Below are 9,403 nucleotides of genomic sequence, written 5' to 3' on the forward strand. Positions count from 1 at the left end.
CTCATCTGATCACTACACATTGTATATACCTATCAAGTTATCACATGGTAACCCATAAATGCATACAATTAAAATAATTATTAATAAAGAAAGAGCCAGGTATGATGTTCATGTCTATCATCCCAGTGCTTGGGAGGCTGAGACAGGAGGATCGCAGGCTCAAGGCCAGCCCCAGCAACTTTGTGAGACCCTGTTACAAAACAAAACCATAAAACAGAGCTCAGGGTGCAGCAAAGAGGTAGAATTCCCCTGGGTTCAATCTCCTTACCATAGAAAGGAAAGGAAAATAGAGGAAAGGAGAAAAGAAAAGAAAAGAGAGGAAAACGTTCAAATCCTTGGACCAAAGAAATACAAAACATAATACTATGCATTCCACTTAACAAATATCATAAATGAAGATGTAATCCTTACACCAAATTTAATAGTAAGTAGAAATTACCTTACAGTAAAAGACAGGGAGGAAAAGCTCAATACATTCAGCCATAGGATTTTACCTTCTGCTTTAAACTACATCAAGAAACTCATGGAAGAAGGGCCTAAATGCCCCCCGTTGTCTGCTAAACCTAAGATTATCTTCCCAAGTGAGACATTTCAAAGCGCTGCTTTTTACAACTTCTCTGCACAATGTAAGTAACCACTGTTCTTGGGGAAGAAAGAACTGGAATCTTCCAAACCTCCCTCCCTCCAAGGCCATGAGGGCAGGTTGGTCTGAGAGAAGCTTCACCCCATAGTAAGCTGCCTACTTCCTCCTCACACTTGAAGATGGGGGAAAAGTTTGTTGAGTATTTTCCAGAGAGCACTTTTGACCTCAAGCTGTAGATTAAGGGGTTCAGCATGGGAATCACCAGAGTACAGAAGACAGACACGACTTTGCCCATGTTCATGGACTGGCCAGAGCTGGGCTGTAAGTACAGGAAGATGATTGTCCTGTAGAAGATGGACACTGCAGTGAGGTGGGACACACAGGTGGAGATGGCCTTCTTGCGTCCTTCAGCAGAGCACATGTTTTAAATAGCAATGGATATGAAGAAGTAGAAGATCAGGATGACCAAGACAGTGAAAAAGATGGTGAAGCCCACACGTAGAAGATGACCAACCTGCTGATGCATGTGTCAGAGCACGCCAGGAGGTCGGGGGAGGGGGGCATATCATAGAAGAAGCGATTGATTTCATTGGCCCCACAGAGGGAGAGTCTGAAGGTGTCTGCTGCGTGGATTGAGGCATTGGGGAAGACACAGGTGTAGGAACTGATGGTCAAGAGTTTACACACCCCTGCTGTCATGGTGGTGGTGTAGTGTAGGGGCCTACACAGTGCAGCATGGTGGTCATATGCCATGGAGGCCAGGAGGTAGCATTTGACAGTGGCAAAACCCACAAAAAAGAACTGAGCTGCGTACCCATTGTAGGAGATGACTTTGTTTCCAGAATGCAGCACAGCCACCATCTTGGGAGCCACAGATGTGGAATAACCCAGGTCTACAAAAAGAGGCTACCAAGGAAGAAGTACATGGGAGTATGGAGATCACCCCGTTTCCAGCCAGAGTGATGAGGTGGATGAGTATAAACACCAGGAGCAGAGGAAGCTGAAGGTTGTGGTCATTTGTTAATCCCAAGAGGATGAACTCCGTTGCTTCGGTGCTGTTCTCCATTGAAGTCAGCTTGGATCTCACCTGGTGAGTAAAGAGAAAGAGCCGGTGAAGTAATTTAAAAGGATGGTGCTATGAATACTCAAAGAGAAAACTGGGCAGGGATCTGGGCATGGTGGTGCACACCTGTCATTCCAGTTCATATGAGGCTAAAACAGGGGGGTCAAAGGTTCAAAGCCAGCCTCGGCAACTTAGGAAGACCCTGTTTCTAAAAGTAAAAGATAAAATAGGGCCGGGGGTATAGCTTAGAGGTAAAATATCCCTGGGTTCAATCTAAAGGAAAGGAAAAGAAAGGAAAGGAAAATGAGCTAGGGATATAGCTCAGTGGTAGGGTGTTTGCCTAGCATGTGTGAGACACTGGATTTGATCCCCAGCACTGAAAAACATAAATAATTAAATAGAAAACTAACATATACTGATAATATACTACGTATAAGAAAAATGCTAGACCATTCCACTTTATTATAGCATTGAATCCTACAAGACATGTATTGTTATGCCTGTTTTATAGATAAGAAAGTCAAGAATCATGAACTTAATGTTAAACAACATTAAATATTAGATGAGAAAAACCAAAGTTTATTCCTTCATATTTCTAAACCAAAGTTCATGCACTAGGAGCATGAATTATTCTATATATTTGCATCATATAAGTACAAATTATTATGTGGATGTGCCTGGCAACATAGTTTTAAGACTTTAATCAAATTTTTAAAAATCAAAAACTACAAAGTAAAAAGTATAAATTCATTATTTTTGCCTTCCTTATTCCACATCAATAATATAGCCTCATCAGAGATTATTTGAAATTCTATGTGTACATATAACTAGGCAGTATTAATTATCTGAATGATAATATCTTTACTATATGCCAGATAATGCTCTACTCGCATGTAACTCATTAAATTTTCATGCCAACACTTTGAGACTGATCCTATTATTTTACTCATTTTACACAAAAAAACTGTATATATAACACTCCACTCATTCATTTCCAATTTTTATTTTACCTTCATAAAATGTGTAAATAAGTATTTATCCTTCTTACTTTAGGTTATTCTTGGTCGATAGTAACTTTCATACCTACTCTCGTTTTTCATGCTACTTTCTCCTAAACTTGTGTAGCTTTTCATGAGGACTGGAGAGCTATTACTATAAAATAGCAGTAATAATAGCTAAGTGATTATTAACAAAATTCACATAATGTGTAAATATTGGAGGTGGAATGAAAACCTTGGTCTATTTGATACAAAATCAAGAGATGTTAACCACAACTTCTAATGTCTTTGCAAATGTATTCCTCCTCAGTGGTTCAGCTGAAGTACTATGCTATGTATTTATATACAGCAATATGTAGAGATATAGATATCCATATATATTTATTATATAATTATCAATTTATCTGAGCATGGTGGCACACACATGTAATCCTACTTCTTGGGAGTCTAAGACAGGAGGATCAAAAATTTGAAGCCAGTCTCAGCAGTTTAAGGAGACCCTATTTCAAAATAAAATATAAAAAGGGCTAGGGGTATATCTAGGAGGTAGAACACCCCAGGTTTAGTCTCCAGTACAAAAAATGAATATAAATACACACACATACACACACACACATACACACACACATACACACACACCTTCTATTTGAAGTTGTGTAGTTGATGTAGTTGATCTTGCTTACAATTAAGTCCTCCCTTCTTTTACCCTCGAGGCTCTCTGGTTGATTGTTGCGCAATTACCTCGACAATCTCCCAGCTCCTCAATGGTGTCTGAGCTCCTGAGACAGTGACTGTATTCGTCCATTCCTTCTGGACTCGCCCAGCCTACCATGGCGCCTTGCACACATAAATAAATATTTGCTGAATTGAAGAGAACATCAGTGGCAAGTTATTGAAATATTTTTCATGCTACTTAATTCCAAAGCAAACAGACTCTATTGTTCTCTTTTTTAGCTGGTCCACACTTCCTGCCAAAATATTTCCTTAGACTTACAGTATGAGTAATATTAAGAAGTATTCATTTGTTTGGAGATGTTCAGGCCTGGAGAGAGGCTCAAGCCTCTTTTCAGAGGATTCTGTCTCCCCTATTACCCCCCTCCTTGGGGTAGCACAGCAAGCAAGAGAAGATTCAGGGAACAGGACAGGGAACATTTGTGTGAAGTGAGAAGGGAAAGAAAGAAACAGGAATTAGAAGGAGAACAAGACTTCTGCTCTGCTTGGTCTCTGCTTGCTGAGAGAGAAAATTGGTGAGCAGCCCCCTATTCACAACAGAGAGAGAGAGAGAGAGAGAGAGAGAGAGAGAGAGAGAGAGAGAGAGAGAGAGAGAGAGAGAGAAAGTCCACCTGCCTTTTTTCTCCTGTTTGGAAGGCCAGGCAAGGGATAGTCTGATTTTATAAGAATCATCTCAAACAGCGTGTAGAGCCCCATGAGACAGAGACCCTCATTTCTAGTTGTTCATCTTTATAAACAATGCTCTATTTCTACCCTAGATGTCTTCTCATGACTTTTTTGTCCCTTAGAACAAATTCCTAGAATTTCAAGCTTTTCAGCCTTTTTCTTTTTTTCTTTTCTTTTTTTTTTTTTTGTGGGTTTGGGGATGAAACCCATTTTGAAACCGGGTCTCTGAGTTGCAAAGGGCCTCACTAAGTAGCTGAGGCTGTCCACAAAGTGCGATCCTCCAGTCTCAGCCTCCCCAATGCTGGGATTACAAGCATGCGCCACCATGCCCGGCTATTTCAGCCTTTTTCACTTGTTTGTGGATTTCCATCCAACCAGCTGCACTTTCCATGAAATGTATCCGGTCGTTTTGACTCTTTTTCTTTTGACTTTTGACAGGTTTGTGTCCTCTAATTCAGCAATGTTCTGCAGTCTCCTGATCCTACATACACAGTGCCCTTCTATCCAAAGCTACAGAGCTACTTCACTAGATGTCTATAAACTTTTCCAGGATCTGATTTCTCAACATAAGCACTGTTGACACCATGGTCTGGACTGTTCTCTGTTACAGAAGAGCTATTCTGTGTGCTACGAGATATTTAGCAGTTTCTCTGGCCTCTCCTAGAAACTCCGCTACCACCACCATCTACACCAATTTAAGACAACCAAAATGTCTTCAGACATTGCAAAATGTCCCAAATGTCTCTTGAGGGGTAACAGTTCCCCTAGTTGAGAACCATGTTTTTGTTTTGTTTTGTATCAGGGGTTGAACCCAGGGGCATTCTACATCTGAGCTACACCACCAGCCCTATTTTACTTTTATTCTGAAACAGGGTCTTACTAAGTTGCTGAGCTTGGCGTGGAACCTAGGATCCTTCTGTCTCTGCCTCCCAGGTACTGACATTACAGACATGGGGCCTTGTGCCTGGCCAAGATATTACAATTTAAGAGATTATTATTAGAATGAGAGGAGAAGGCATCTTAACTATCCAGATAGTCTGCAGATAAAAAGTTTCATTAAAATTGCCTCTAAAGGGATTTGAAGAATCACTCCCAGCCATCACACTCCCTTTTGTGAGTTCCAAAGGAAATTGTCAATGGATTGACTAAATTCCATGAAGGAAGAGATAAGTATATTTCGTTTGTAACTGTTTCATATATTCTTATCACTGCCTCAGCCAGCAGAAAGTAGGCAACAGACTTAGATATCTGCTAAGTGAATTAATGAATCAGAATCTCAGCAGTGGAGTTGGAATAATCACTTTAATGCTTACTTGCTTTAGAACTATACGCAAGTCAAATTCCTTCTATTAAAAGAGGATGAGAGGCCAGGCGTGGTGGCGCATGCTTGTAATCCCAGCATTTGGGAGGCTGAGACAGGAGGATCATGGTTCACGGACAGCCTCAGCTACTTAGTGAGACCCTTTGCAACTCAGTAAGATCCTGTTTCAAAATAGATAATAAAAAATAGGGCTGGGGGTGTAGCTTGAAGGTAGAATATCCCTGGGTAGCATCCCCAGTACTGTAAAAAATTAAAAATGGTGAGAAACTAGGAGCAGTGGCACACGACTGTAATCCCAGTACATCAGAGGCTGAAACAGGAGAATCACAGGGTAGAAAGCCAGCCTCAGCAACTTAGTGATAGGTTGGGTCCCTCTCCCTCTCCTCATGGGATCCTGCAGCCAGCACAGGAGGAGGAACCCAGGTAGCCAGAAGTGGAGATGGGGCAGACTCCATATTACACGAGAGGACTGGCATTGTCCCACATCTCTAGCCCCCACCCCCAAGACCCCATCTACCTAAATACCCTCACTTCTTTTCTCAGGCATGACTCTGCTGACTGATAGCCTCCCCATATTGGTTTGCAGACCTCAACTGGGAGCAACAGACAATTTAATAAAGGGGACCTGATCTAACACCTTTGGTGGATTTTACCTCCTTTGTGACCCCTGACTCAATTTCAACATTACATCTGGTGCCGAACTCAGGAGGATTTATTTATTTTCTATTTTTTATTTTATTTTTTACCCCTCCCTGAGCCCCTATAACTCCCCAGTGATTCCACCAGGCCCCTGAGGGGAGCCCTCCTCTTTACTCCCAGGAACCTGGACTCTCCGACCCTTAATTGGACTAACCACTCTTGGACAGGGTGGGTTCTCTTCCCTTCCTCTGGTCAGTGGGCCATCACCTCCGGCTTCTCACCTCTGGTTCCTCTGTTTGTCCAAACACACAGCTATATCAGAGTTTTCCTGGGACAACCAGGTTGTCCTCCGGCCTTGAGAAGGGAGTAGAGACATCCCTCCCATCCTCTTGGCTCCTCTGGCCCTAAGAAGGGAATGGAGATGTCCCTCCCATCCTCATGGCCCCATTCCCAGTCATTGACCAGGATAATGGGGACACTTGTCTCCTGTTCTTCATTCTCACCCACAGACCAGAAATGGGAAGTCAAAATTCCAAAATAGATCCCAGGTTCCCGCTAGGTTGTCTCCTCACTAATCTTTGGATGCTGAGGCTACCAGAGGATTTATGCCCTGAGCGCCTCTGTTTTTATTGTAATACAGCATGGCCTCAGTACAAATTGGACAATGGGTCTCAGTGGCCCAGAAACGGAACTCTGGATTCTAATATCCTGACCAATCTCAACAACTTGTGTAAGCGGTCTGGTAAATGGTTGGAAGTCCTTTCTATTCAGGCTTTCTTTTTCCCACACATCCATCCCTCCCTGTGTTCCCACTGTTCCACCACCCAAGTCTCCCCCATCAGCTACTATTTTCTAAATCTGCTGGGTCACAGTCGCCATCTTGTGACTTTGCCGAGTTACAGGCACCATCTTCTGATTCCACCCTTGCTCTCCTCACTGCCCCGACCAACACCCTACCCTAAGACAGCCCCTCACTCTAACCCGCTATCCCCCCGCCATCCTCCCTTAAGGGACCAATCCTTACCTCCCTCTGGCTCTCCCCCATTAGTTCTCATACCCATTCCAAGGATCCTCTTTCTCTCTTGGCCCTGCTCCACAAGGCGGCCAGTGTAGAGGGCATGCTCCATATCCATGTCCCTTTCTCCCTCCCAGACGTTGCTCAAATTGAAAGAAAACTGGGTTCTTTTTCTGCCAATCCATCCAGTTTTATTAAGGAATTCCAATATTATTCAAGTGTACAGTCTCACATTGGGGGGATCTGCATGTTATTTTAACCTCTGCCTTAATGCCTAATGAACGGGATCGTATCTCAAAGGCTCCCCAAGAACGAGCCAACCAGGCCCCTTTGACTAACCCTGCCCTCCCTGCTGGAGTGGCCGTGGTACCTTCTGATGATCCCCACTGGGATTACCAACCAGCCCCAAACAGTGGGGATGAGGAATTAAAAAATAGAGATGATATGATCCTATGCCTCCTTGACAGCATGCAGGCTGCTGCCCATAAGGCAGTTAACTAGGATAAACTTAATGAAATCACCCAAGGTCCAGATGAAAACCCCGCCATTTTTCTTAACTGGCTTCAGGAGGCTTTCCCCCTCTATATTCACTTAGATCCATCTACTGAGGTGGGATCTGTGGGTGGGCAGCCATTTCATTGGGCAATCAATCCCTGACATTCAAAAAAAATTTTTGTTAAGTGGAGGACAGCCCTCAGATCCCTATTCGAGATTTGCTAAAAATTACATTTAAAGTTTTTAATTCCCAAGGGAAACAGGCTGAAGTGGAGCATACAATCTGGCTCCACCAAAAGGTAGATTTGCAAGCCCACACCTTAGTAGCAGCCCTGCGGCTGGTGGTGGTGGCTCAGCTCTCCGGATGATGAGCATCACCTAAGGGTGGAGGACAACAGTGACAACTACCTCCAGGAGCCTGCTTCAAGTGTGGCAAGGAAGGACCCTGAGCTAAACACTGCCCTCAGCCATGCCCAACAACCAGCCTATGCCAGAATGTGGCCATAAGAGCTGCTGTAAAAGTGATTGTCCTTGGAATAGTGGTGAGCCTCAGGTGCCTCAACACAGGGGCACCACACTTCCAGACCAAGCTCTGCCGATGGCCCTACTCAGCCTGGTCAGAGACTGACAGTTCCCAGACTCGTCAATCCCAATCACCCTTGACAAGCCGAGGGTAAGTCAAGGTAGTAGATAAGTCAAACTCCCTTTTGGTTGACATAGATACTACCTACTCAGTTCTTCCATCTTTTGGGGATACGAGTTTTTCTTCTCCAGTCTCAGTACAGGGAATCGATGGTAAGCCCTCCTGCCCATGGCTTATGATACAGAACAAAATTCCCCTATCCCAGGCTCAGGCCAAAGTGGTCGTTAACCTAATACATAATTCCCTACATGTTGGAGCTACAGCACTTAAACATTTCCTAAATCCCTTGTTTGATTCTCTCTTCCTGCAACAGTTAATTAGTAAAGTGTAGTGCTTCCTGTTCTACTTGCAGTGCTGTTTCTCCCCAAGGAGGCCTACATCCTCTTTTCCTACCCACCAAATGAGAGGACATTTGCCAGGGCAGGACTGGCAAATTGATTTTATTCATATGCTCTCTCACCAAAAAACTAAAATATCTTCTTGCCATGGTTGACACCATAACAGGTTGGGTAGAGACTTTCCCCTCAAAGGACAAGACAGCCAGCATGGTGGCCAATGCTCTATGCTCAGACATCATCCCTCAGTTTGGACTCCCTAACTCCTTACAGTCTAATAATGGACCAGCTTTTATTTCTAAGGTTACTGAACAGGTGGCATAGGCCCTTGGCATTTTTTGGAAGCTCCACATCCCATATTGACTGCAGTCATCAGGAAAGGCAGAAAAAATGAATAGGATTCTTAGAAACCATCTAACATAACTTTCCCTAGAGCTGCAGGTATCATGGCCTGAACTCCTACCACTGGCTCTGGCCCACGTACAGACAACCTCTAAAAGCCCCACCTTCATGAGCCCCTTTGAATTGTTGTATAGTCACCTTTTTTGCTTAATCACTCTTTCCCTTCAGATCCCTCTCCCTTGGCTTCCTATCTCCCTTATTTGTCTTTCCTCAGGCATCTCCTTTGGGAACATGCTGACCAATATCTTCCCCAACCTGGGACTGAAGAAGCAGTTTCACACCCTGCAGCCAAGGTCCTTAAGCTGGGTGACCAAGTCCTCCTCAAGCTGCTTCTAACCATGGTGGACTGGGCCCTTTACAATGATCCTCACCACACCTACTGTGGCCAAACTGCTGGGTAACCTTAACTGGCATCACCTAACTTGGCTAAAATGGGCTCCATTACAACAGCCTCATAGACAAATTCTCTTATACAGTTTTGGGGCCCACTAAGATCAGCATAATTCTCTTT

At 43.7% G+C, this 9,403-nt stretch overlaps 1 pseudogene across 1 annotated transcript; it reads right to left on the reverse strand.

Moving 5' to 3' along the window:
- Positions 1 to 739: 739 nt before the first annotated feature.
- Positions 740 to 1,649, reverse strand: LOC308279693 (olfactory receptor 5B21-like; annotated as a pseudogene). Its single transcript has one exon. The product of its transcript is annotated as an olfactory receptor 5B21-like (transcript).
- Between the last annotated feature and the right edge of the window lie 7,754 nt (positions 1,650 to 9,403).

This window comes from Muscardinus avellanarius (genome assembly GCF_963383645.1).
Source record: "Muscardinus avellanarius genome assembly, chromosome: 1".
In the NCBI taxonomy this organism is placed as follows: Eukaryota; Metazoa; Chordata; class Mammalia; order Rodentia; family Gliridae; genus Muscardinus; species Muscardinus avellanarius.